This window comes from Atractosteus spatula, chromosome 1, assembly GCF_055471065.1.
Source record: "Atractosteus spatula isolate fAtrSpa1 chromosome 1, fAtrSpa1.hap1, whole genome shotgun sequence".
Taxonomy (NCBI): Eukaryota; Metazoa; Chordata; class Actinopteri; order Semionotiformes; family Lepisosteidae; genus Atractosteus; species Atractosteus spatula.
In genome coordinates, this window is record NC_142706.1 from 46,476,404 (window position 1) to 46,488,983 (window position 12,580).

At 37.3% G+C, this 12,580-nt stretch overlaps 1 protein-coding gene across 1 annotated transcript in view; it reads right to left on the reverse strand.

The window, feature by feature from the left end:
• LOC148840962 (ADAMTS-like protein 1) overlaps positions 1-12,580 on the reverse strand; it is a 209,111-nt gene that overhangs the window by 143,953 nt on the left and 52,578 nt on the right. The gene's annotated exons all lie outside the window — the stretch shown is intronic.

Genomic DNA, 12,580 nt, shown 5'->3' on the forward strand with positions numbered 1-12,580 from the left:
TTCAAAGCTGATAGATATGATGCAGATCATATTTAATCTGAAGAAATGAATCATGTTAAATTAAATAGGACCTACGCTTTTGAAATCTTTTCATGAGTGAAAACATCAACCTTCAAAATGGTCAAAAATTTCATTATTAAGTATCTTTCAAGTGCCCTTAGAAGATTATCTGTACTTTTTTTCTCATAGGTTAGCATGTGTTTCTTTGCCAGTGCTTGAACATTTTGAGCTTGTCAACGTCTTATTACTAGGTTTTAAATTTCAGTAATCACAACAGGGATTTTGGATCAACCCCATTAACAAATTAACAATTTTCATGGATGTACAGTACAGAATCCATGGACATGAACTTTAGCGCTTCTCTTTTTAGGCTTTAAAAAAATGTATAACGAACAAGGTTAAGTGTTTGCCGCCAAAGTGAACTGGAAAAATAGGAAGACTGGCCTCTGTTGCTAGGCAACCAACACAAAATACATGTTGCCAGACTGTGGGAAAAGGCCCATACGCCAGAGTTAAAAGTGACAAATCAGATCTGTGCTAATTCCCCAAACTCAACACCATAAACTGCAATCAATTAGCATTTGCTTTTCCACAACATAGCATCTGAAACAACAGAATCATGCTCTGGGGACCCATGTTTGGAATCTCAGTCAAAACATGGTGCAGGGTTCAGTAAGAAAGAGGAGTGAAAAGTTTGCAGACTTAACACACAACAAAAAGTGTGTTATTCCTGCCATAAACTCCAAAATTTATCTGTATTATTATTAAAATAAAAGAAACTTAGTCATAAAATTATTCATTCTGCAACTACTTTTCTAAGGAAACAAAAGAAAACAAAACTATGGATTCTGTAGATTTTTTCTGCCATTACTCCCCTTAAGCAGCATTTAAAAACAAAGTAAAAAATGGCTTTAGGGCTTTAAAACTGTTTCCTTTCGGATGTGCTTTGCATTACAGCTCCCACTCCGCAGCTGAAGCTCATACAGAGCAGAAGAGGAAGCCACTCGATACCTTTCGCCTGACCGGAGAAAGAGGGTGGCGACCGACATGACTGTGTGATGGAAACTCATTCCCTTCAGCGGAATCATGATTACAAGAGAGACTTTCACTGGCTTTCACACTGGAAATCCATCATGCACAGGATAATCCCTCTGAACTTGAAACTGCAACCCTGGGGGAGTGAGAAGGGGAAACGCAGACTGCAAACCCACTGAGAATATGAGCACAGAGCACGTAATAAAGTCATGAGTGAAAAAGCCCAGGACGCAAGGAGCAAACCAGTTTTAATAGAACCGTGCGAGGATTAATGCCAGCTAAAGTTAATCCTTGAATAAAGAAAACAGAAATGTAACTAATATAATGTAACAGCAACTAAATGAATGTCTATATAAAACTTTTCTGTAAGCCTACTTTCTTAAAGAAAAATTAAAGGTATCAAAGCATCCAATTAATAAATAAATAAATCCAATTAATAAAAAGATTATATATTTTTCCATTTGCACAGATAATAATAGAGTACATTAAAATGGATCCTGACACAGCTCATGTGGGTCTCGCATAAAACGTCTTACAGGCCTCTTTTACTAATGAAATGCAAAATATTGTTGTGTGCTGAGAAAATCAATTAAATTCTGGTTTTAGGTATGATCACCTACGCTCAAATATGCATCATCATGTTAGCTTAAGTTTACGGTTGTAATAGGAATTTGCTCAAGAAAAGCTTCAAAAACCTTTCAAGGTTAGCTTTTCTTTTTAACTGCTGGATTCTATCTGAACACTGAATAATTCATAATCTGCCAAAATACAATGAATTAATAAACAGTCACTTCAATTCATTGTTCAGGCTGTGGTACTGTATTTACAATTGCCTTTCACCTGCTGTCAGACCTACTGTATAAGAGATGATTGTACAGGTCCTTTAGGTCCTTGTTTCGACAACAGACATCCAGTTCAATCTGTTGTTGAGGTTAAAGGCTGTAATTTTACAGATTCTTGGCAAATGGTTTCAATTCAACAGCTTCCAAATGCTGGTTTACTTAAACATTCCGTAACCCTGAGCCCCAGCAATAGTTCTGGCTATGTGGACATGGTCTTTATCTAATCACGCTCAGTGTTCACTGCTGGTTGTTAAGCTGCAAATACTGTGAAATTGAAAGAAGCTTCCTACTGGGACTGAAAGTTTAAGTAGTAATGGAAAAAAAGTGAGAGAGACATTAAACAGATGCATGGATGGATAATTTATTTTCAGCGCTTAATTCACTTCTATATCTTAACACTGTCCAGTACTGTGGCTGTAAAGTAAGAAGTTCAATTCCTCATCTGATCTAGGCTGCACGTTTTGTGTAGATAATTCCTGACTGAGTGAATTGCAACAGTCAGCAATTTGCTATGGCCATGGCAAGGACAGCCTAAAGGACAATTCCATGGTGACTAAAACAGGGATGACTTCAGAGTGACTCATATTAGACTGTCAAAAAACCCAGGGTCATGAAGACTACATTATACACCATCTGCCAGGTGTTTTTTCTGTCTTCAATCGAACCTATTTTTTATTTGCATTTGTTGTGGAGTTTGATTAGTTTAATAACTATCCTTGAAACTGTTCTAGGCACACACGGTTTAATACAGATTTTTGTTCTTCTGCAAGTTATTTTGTGTTCCTTTCTCTCTCCATGAACACCTAAATAAAATACTCATTAGTACATCAGCCATTTGCCTCTCGTCATGTAGAACTTTATCCTTATTCTGGAAAGATTTTGCTTCATCCTTTACTGTTCTTTTGCTGTTGTTGTACTTTTAGCCTCCAGTGCCATATTCCTTTCCACTTTCTCTTGCCCTTTCTAATATTGCTTGCAAATGAATCATCTTTTTCTTGAACTAGATCCTGTTTTTTCTTTAAGAATTTTATAGTGTGCTTTCATTTCCTTTTTTCCTTAATATCTTAGATAATTTCCATTGTTTTTTTAACTTTTGATTTACTCACTTTTGGGATGAATATGTTATGTGCATCAATCAAAATCTCTTTAAACTGTTGCCATCCATTCTCCACAAATTCCATAACTGTTCTATCTCATTGTACTTATCTTGACCTCTATCTCAGCGTTTTAGATCTGCTTTTCTGAAATTCTAAACCCTTGATCTGGACAAAAAAATGTAAAGTTTCAAAGTATATTTTAAAGCATAACATATTACAATGACACTTCCTTAATGATTCTCTCAATTTTGTTTGTCACACTATGTCTTGATTGTTTGGAAAGACAAGATGAACATAAGTAACATTCAAAATTTCCTCTTGTAGGTGCGCTTACAAACTGAGCAGTGCAGTCATTAACCTTTTAGACAATTTCGGTCTCTGTTTTATGAAATTCTAATTTTGTTTTTTCTCGGTCTAGGTGGGAAAAATCGAAGTCTCCCATGAAAACCACTTCTACATTTGCATATTAATCATTCAGTGTTGACTTACCATTAATATCTGCAATTGATGGTTTTAATGATATTCCTAAAACTGTATCCTTAAAATATTTTGCAAGTCTCTTTTATGAGTAGAGAATTTAATGAGCCCTTTGTCACTCAAAAAGCAAACAAGGTAGACGTAACTACAACAAATTCAAATTCAAAAGTCTTTGACTGAGAAAAACATTCAGATCAAGAAAGTGGTTTCAAACCCCACCGACGATGCGCTGTCAATGCTAGGTGTCTATGCAGGCTTTGCAGAACTGATCCTGCATTCCCCTCCTTCATCAAACACAATGGTGTAACTCACCACCAAGCATTTGCCAATAACAGAATTGATTTTTCTCATGTGATGGTAGTTGTCAAGACTGTCAGTTGAATTTATGCAAGAGCTCTACACAAATCACTTGTTTAAATAATTACTCTGTGAGAAATGATTTGGGAAGCAAGCTGTCAAATGTGGTTATTAGACTTGGGTTTCTTCCAGACATACTGTAACAGCAAAAACAAACAACCTAGTTTAAGAATTGCAGGGGGGGACAGAGACTTATCACACACAATGAGTGCAGTGATGGTGTTCAAGCGGAAACTGCATCTATGGTCTTCAGAGTTTAGGAACAGCATGACAGAACACTTTGAAAATCTGCAGAAAATCTTAACATATCAAAAAGAAAGGACACAGAGTTTTTAAGGTTTTATCCAGAAACAATCTGTGACAGCCTGAACAAATTAGAGAAAAAATTCAATAGATGTTTTCAGGCATTCAGGAGTTAGTACAACAAATCCGAAATCATAGTGAATACCCAGCCCTCTCATTAAAGGCTGTGCAGTTTTTGATGCCTTTGCTACTGCCAAACTTTGTGAGAAAAGCTTCTCTGCTCTCACTGCAATCAAGACAAAGTACCGCAACAAAATGGATGCTGAGCCAGATCTGCATTTGAAGCTCACTGCCCTCGACCCTGACATTGCAAGGCTTTGCTCGACTAAACAGGCTCACCCCTCTCACTGAAATGGTAAGTGCTCCGTGCTAATTTTATTATATGTGTGTGTGCACTCGTGCGCTCATGCTGGTCATTGAGATTTTCTGTGGTTCCTATGAGAAGATGAGTTGTAGGTGATGCTTTGCTTTGATCATGGGTGGTACTTGGTCCAAAAAGTTTGAGAAGCACTGTAATACAATATGCCGGGGGCCTAAACTGGGAGACAATGGGTATAAGGCAGGATACACCAGGACAAAATGCCAGTGTATCACAGGACAGAGGCACACTTGAACTCATACACATGTATGGCACACAAATAGGGATACCAATCAACCTTACTGAAGGTCTCTGGATGGTACCCCCAGTCAGAACTGAACAGACAGCTGTGAGGCAGCATCGCTAACTAGTCTTTTCAATAAAATGTCGGTGTACCTCCTACAAAAACTACTGTCATATTGTTATCTGAAAAGAACTTAGTAAATGTATTACAGTTATAAGCAGTAAGTTATGTTTAATTCTCAGTATAAATCTTAAAATGTATGAATAACAAACAATAGTTGTAGAATCGCTAAACACTTCCTAACATCAGTAAAACCGCAGAAGGTATTTTAATCAGCTCTCTGTCCTTCTACTGAATGTATCAAATGATCTATCCTTCTACTGAATGTTGATGACAGCCTGCCTCCATTTCCATGGATGTAGCAACTGGATACTGGCTAAACTGAAGAGCTGATGAACCATAGCAGCCAAAAAGTTCCATGGAGCTCCGCTGGGACTGGTTGTGTTTTTTTAGAAAACAGGCTGGGTTTTCAAAGCCAAGGTCAAAAAACCTGCAATTGCCCTAAACCCAGCTGTGGTATTTGGAGAAAGCACAATGGAAAGAGCTACATTTCCTTCCCTCCCACCATCTTGGGTCAGCCCTGCTCTTTCTTGCTAATTCACAAGCTCAATATCTCACATAACAAGTAAAATTTCCTTGAAGAGGTGGGTAAAATCAAGATATAAACCTTTTCCATGGTTTTCCTCAAAATGTAACACTAAAGATAAAAATGTAACACTTTAAGACGGACACAATGAAAAAAAAACACTATACTGTATACCATTCTTGTAATTCACAAGGGTTCGTCTTGCTCAGGTCTTATTCATATTTACCGTTGGAAATCATGGGGTTGTCACTGAATAGTGTACCAAAGCAAACAAACAGGAAACAAAGCAAAGCAAAATAAGAGTAAATTTGTATGAAATGTTAAATATAACATTTCCATGCAAATCAAATTTAAAGTGCTACAGAGGAAGGCTGCTAAAAATATATATATGGATGCAAACTGGGGCACTAGAGCTGTTTCACTGCCCTGGATAGTTAACCTTGGATCCAGTAAGATGTTAACTGATGATGTGCTTACTATTCATGTCACAAAGCAAAAGACAGACACCATTTGAACCTTGTCATGGATAAAGCTCTCCCCAGAAGCTGAAGGAGAGGCCAAGTACAGTATTTGGCGGAAGGTGGATTAATCTGAGTTATTTAATATGAGGCCAATTACAAAGCACTCACTTTTTGATACAAAGGCACAAAACCCTTAATCCCCAGAATGCCTTGTGCCCCATGGTTTCTAAGAGGGGAACGGCATGCCAGTCCTGGTAACTGATTCATTTCCAGCGGTCTCAATTTCAAAGTGCTAGACCTGATGTGAAGAAAAGGGAAATGAACCTGGGGCATTGCAAGGCTTCAAAGGACATAATCAACAGTAATAACATTAACTTGATATCATAATTGGTCTTTCCTGGAGGACAGTGCCAGCTTCAGCTGCTGCTGGAAATTAAAAAATGGCTACACCTTAACAGTAGAAGGCTTAACCTGGACTCTTATTTCGTGCATTATGGGGTTTTATTTAATAAAAGGTGATCCTTCATTTCGATATGAGATAGGATATGTATTCATGGAAGACTGATCACTAAGAAGAACATCTGATGCATAATGAAGATCTAATCTGAAGTAATATGTGTGAAATAATCTGGATGGGCCTTTTACTTTGATTCTGTCTTTTAAATTGTAAATGCTTGAGAAGAAATCTTATGGGGAAAAAGGGCATTTTACACAACAGATAGAAGTGTGATGGTGAGATCCAATTTTTGTACTTTCAGAGTACCACATAGTGTCAGAAATTTCAGTAATATTGTAGTAATTAGTAATATTATAATAATAGTAGTAATGTGAGTGAGGTATTGGTGTGCAAACCTTTGTCAATAACTCTAATTCCTTTACGTCCAGCCTAACGACTCCACATAGACATCCCCCTTGGGTCAGGTAATCCTTCTTCTTGTTTCCATGACCTAATTATGAATTACCGACCTATGGTGCTTTCAAAGAAAATCAAGGGAACACAAGTTCAGGAGCTCATAAATGTCCACAGCATGATTTTGGAGACTGTCATCTGCTTAAGCATTAAAAATATAAACTTAAAGTTACCAAAGGAATCTCTTGTATCTTTTTTGCACCAACAGAGGCTGGGATCTTTTAGAGCAATATTACACCTTTACGTAGCCCATGTTTTGGTAACAATTTTCTCTTTAAATATCACAGTCTCAAACCAGGTGGCTGAGCAAAATGTTTTCTCACTGTTTTCTTTTAACTACTTCTACCTTTTCTTAACTGAATGTTCTGCTTTGCTTTTCCATCTAAACCTGTCAGCAAGGGTGTATTTACTTTTGTACACAAGACTTCTGACTGTTGGCTGATTTTTTGTTCAATAAATAATGACCAAGAAAAACTTGAGTGCTATCTGTCACATGACTTATCTACTGTTAGGACTTGGTGAGAACTAGAGGAAGGTCAGGTATGTCTTAATACTGTATGAAAAACCACGAATCATAAAGGAGTGTGCTTTGTTTTTCACATCACTGTACAAAAATGATTTGGGGCGGAGTGGTGGCTCTGTGTCTAAGGATCTGCACCTGTGGCTGGAAAGTTCAAATCCCACAGCCAGCAGAGAAATCCTACTCCGTTGGGTCCCTGAGCAAGGCCCTTAACCCCAACTGCTCCAGGGGCGCCGTACAATGGCTGACCCTGTGCTCTGACCCCAAGCTTCTCTCCCTGTCTGTGTCTCTGTGTGTCTCATGGAGAGCAAGTATGCGAAAAGACAAATTCCTAATGCAAGAAATTGTATGTGGCTACTAAAGTGATCTTAATCTTAAAAATGCTCCCCTTGCATCGCTAACATAGCACACTTGAACCTAGATAGTACTTAGCAAACTAGAGACATAAAACTGAGGTACTGACTCTAAAAATCAAAAAGAGTATTTGTGTTACACCTGCATCTTGGCCAAATTTCCCATTGGCCTTCCTAATAATCCCCATCTATGAATTGGCTTCATCACTCTGTTCTCCTCCTCACTGATAGCTGGTGTGTTGTGAGAGTACTGGTGCACTATGGATGCTGTCGCATCATCCAGGTGGGGTTACACATTGGTGGTGGTGGAGGGGAGTCCCCATTACCTGTAAAGAGCTTTGAGTGGAGTCTCCAGAAAAGCACTATATAAGAGTAAGAAAGTATTATTATCTCCATCAATTCTTTAAGAGATTTAGATATTTTAGAATATGTTTTCTGCCATCTTCCTCTCCTTGAAGCATGTTTCACTACAGTTTTCACATACCTTCAATAAGACTGAGATCTGACCAACACTCTTAATTTCTCCTTTTATAGATATATAGACAACTGCCCTCTCTCCACCTGGAAATTACTGCTCTTACTTACATAATCCCCTTCAGCTCTGAGACCATTTAGAATTTTTCTGGTTTCAAAGTACTTCAACACATACTGTACGGCATGAACATCTCAGAGTGTTCTTGTTTAAAACTCTGCCTGTCATCTGCACATGACCCTGTCTGTTCTGCATATTATTATTATTATTATTTATTTTCAACAACTGAAAGGTTGGAGTTTCACATCTCAGTGAAAATTAAATTCTTCTCCCTGGACCCTTTTCCATTTATGTTCCTTATTACTCATTTTGGAAGACTCCGTTCTGTAATTCTGCACATCATAAATTGAACATTGTGCTTAGTTTGAGCTTGTTTTTCATTTAAAGAAAATCACCCAACTGTTAAAAAAGGAACGATGGAAGTTGACATTCTTAGAAACAACTGTCCCATACTAAAACTTCCATTTTTGGAAAACGTTCTTAAATTAGTTTGGACTTTTCAGTTTAAGGCACATCTAACTGACATCTGAATACACTGAGCAACATATTCCTGTCCGGGTTAAAGTCTTTTTACACAACAGAGATGTTGTTTCTTTAAGTTGCAAATTAACCTCGTAATTTCCTTTGGCAGATCATAGTTCATTTTTGATCTTTGCAGTGCTCCGAAGGTTCTGTGATAAGATGATCATAATACTCTTGGTTTATGTAACTGACTACAGTTGTGTCTTGGCTTAAATATCATGTTTCTGACATTTTACTCCTCCAAACACTAATAAGCTAACCCCAGGATTCCTCCAGGCTAAAGCAATTCTCATTTCCATTCAGCCACATGATCTCATTTAACACAATGACATGTACTGTACATGTAACAGGGCCCAGTGTGCTGTGTGAGGTACAGAAGGGACACCTCCACACACTGAAATCTAGATAGCGTAAAACTCTGGCACAGGACAAAACACGGTCTTTTGGTGTGAGTGAGTTATCTACTGTCTGAGGCGCTGCACTGTGCATGCTCTAATCCTAGCAAGGGTTAGGGAGAGATGATTTCATCACACATATCCGTATGAGTCCTCTATATGTATATCCATATACTGTACAGTATATCCTCTATCAGTATCTATCTACCAGTATCCTCTACAGTGCCTATAGAAAGTCTACACACCTTCCCAAAGTTACACATTTAGCCAATTGGTTACACCAGGGCTAATTTATACTGTAACTGGCATTGCTGAAGGGTGTGTACACTTATCTAACCCATTTTTCCAGGTTTTTGTTTTTAATTAAAAAAATTCTGATTTAATGCGTCTTGGTTTCAGCACAAAATGTGTTTCTTTGGTAAAAGGTGTGTACAGTATATGTACGATATGAATGCATTTCTTCTTTAAAACCTACAAGATTCAGTTATACACTAAATTTACTGATCTATAACTAATATATGAAATTATATTAAAATAATAATCATCGATATCTGCAAGCCAGAAAAATATTTACCTTACACAGTATCTTATATACAAGGCATCTTATATGCCTTGTTTTATTTTACTTTAAATTTACTTGTCACATCAATGCTGCCTTGAACTTTGTAAATCAAGAAATAAAACTGTTTCTTATTTCTCCTCAGAGCTACAGTTACCATGTATTAAATTTTGCACAGATCTCTTTGCAACCTCTCTTCTAAGATAACTTTCTACTATTCTCTCTAAAAAGCTACATAGAAAACCATAAATGACCCAAAATGCAAGAGCAAAGGTTTTGTCCAGTGCAAAGGGTACCCTAATATGACACCTGTATCACATGCTGTCAAGGTCTCAGTGTCTACTTACAGCCCAGAGGGTCTAGATCAAAATTCACTTGCTTGTTTGGTTTTATGATATTAATAATAAACATAATTGTATAGTGTGTCTTTTAAAAAGGCTTCTCAAAGCTCCTTACAGAACAACAAGAAAACATACACATTGTGAGGAGATAGTAGATGGGGGTATGGAAAAGCAATGGTAGAAAAGCAAAGACGCACAGAACCAGTTCTATAGAAAAATCTAGATTTGAAAGAGGTTAGGGAAACTTTGATATCCTTAGGGAGAGAGGTCCAGAGCTCTGGGGCATACCAGGTCACCCATAGAGTGTAGATGGGCTTGGGAGATCAGAATTAGATGAGTGAAACTTGCAAGATGATAGTAACTCAGACAGATACTAAGGTGACAAGCCATACAGAGCCTTATGAGGATTTTGATATTTACACAAAACCTAATAGGAAGCCAGTGCAAAGACTCCAGGATAGGAGTAACATGCTAGTGCTAAACCTGGTCAGGATTATGACTGACGAATTTTGGACGTTCACTTAGTTCAGTGTGGATTTAAATATCCCAGCAAGTAGGGTGTTACAGTACTCAATTCGAGAATGAAAGATGAAAGTGTTGGCCAGCTTTTCAGTAGCAGTTAGCGACAACATGGGACAGTCTTGCAATATTTCTGAGGTGGAAGAATGATGTTTTGACAATATGTTGCACATGTGGATAAAAGAATACATTGGTCTTACGCAGTTGATGGGATGAATAATAAGAATAGAAAGAGAACCAGAATCAGAAGCCATAAGAAAACAGCTAGAAACCTGAACCAGGACAGTTTCATGAAACCAGACTGGAGGGGCTTGAAGAGGTTATCTGCAAACAGATGGTTGTTGCACTGAATTGTTATACCACATTCTAAAATATTTGCAAGAAAGGATAAGTTGGAAAAAAATGTTTACATTGTCCAAACCCATGTTTGTTTTTTTGGCACAGGGGTAAAAACAGCAGTTTTGAAGGCCACTGGTACCACATCAGTGCTTGGGGATTAATTTATTATATTGGGAACAAAGGGGCAGAGAGAAGTGAAACAGGATTGAAATAAAGTGGTAGGAATGGGATCCAATAGGCAAGTTGTGGATTTCACACAGAAAACCAGTGTACTGAGGCAAGCGGAGTCTAGTAAAGAGAAGCTAGAGAGAAGGGAACCAGTAAAACGAAGCAAGCAGGGAGGAGGTGTGGACGTGAAGTGTGAAGCCAGATGTTGTGAAACTTGGAACTTAAAATGAGTAAAAACTCATTGTCATACACTGCCAGGTTCCTTCACCTGTCTTCCATCTTTTAAAAATGTGCATCCTTAATTATATCACTTGATCTGCAATGACCAAATCACCCTGACTTTGGCTAGACATGCTAAAACTGTGCACATTATTCAAACATGAGCCACAAAACGAAGAAAAAATTCAACAGGGGATGTGAAATCAAAGAAGGAAACTGAAATATACAGATGTTTTTTAGGGAGTCATAGTTTAAGACTCTTTCACTTAACATGCCTTATTAAACGCATAAACCTGTCTTTAAAAGGAAGCTTGTTGGTGTTTGCTATGCATTTACCATAATACACATAATGCAGATAATGAAGTATTTGATTAATGTACCTGAATATTTGCCAACAACAAAAAGAAGTCCATCCAGATGGTTCAACTTATTGGTTCAACTTATGTTTTTTAAGGAAAGTTTTTTTTCAGAAACCATAACTTTTCTTCGGCTTCTGAAAGGAATAAACATTCTCTGTCAAGATAAATTAGACAGACAATTCTTGGCCACTGACAGTAACTGTAAAAGCAATATACTGCTTCATGATAGTGTTATTCTGATTAAAAGCTAATATTGCTAAATGGAGACTTAAATGCAGTGCCTCTTATTCCAGTCACTGAAACCGCCAACAGATGTTTTCCATCTTGGAACAAACAGTTGCTTTTAACTAACACCTCAGGTTTTGACTGCTATGTGGTCATTTTCAGTCACTGTCGGCCCTATTGCCCAGTTAAATGACTGCAGCCTTGGATTTTATGAGGTAATAAAAAATAAGTTTAAGAAAAAAGGAAGATAATTGATTATTACGCCACTTGTGTCAATTATGTGCTTAGGGTGGATATAACTCAGACCAAGCATGAGATTACAGTCCAAATTACAACACAAATCTAGAGAGAAGGAACATAGAAATTAATCATTTTTTCCTTTTATATATGTGTATATTACTTCTATAATAAATTATTAAAATTCTCAAGAAGAATCTTCTCCAGACATTTTACATTACCTGAAGATAAACTCAGCTATCAGTGTGTTTACTCTAAACCTTTAAGGGAGACAGAAATAACAGCGCAGTGCACTAATTCCAAGGAATAACAAGCAATGTGTTATATAATTTGAGACTAAAACAGTCGACAGCCCTGAGCCTTTACTTCTTAATTTCATGATAAATGGTGAGAATTAGAAAAGACAAAATGCTGAATCATATCCTTCCTGTGTCTTACATTGGCTTAATCAGTATGACATAGACAAATCAGTATGAAGAACAAACAGCAGTTTCAGTTAGTGCAGTTTCAGTTAGTAGTGGACTAATATAAGCAATATTTAATGAGGGATTAAAACAAACTT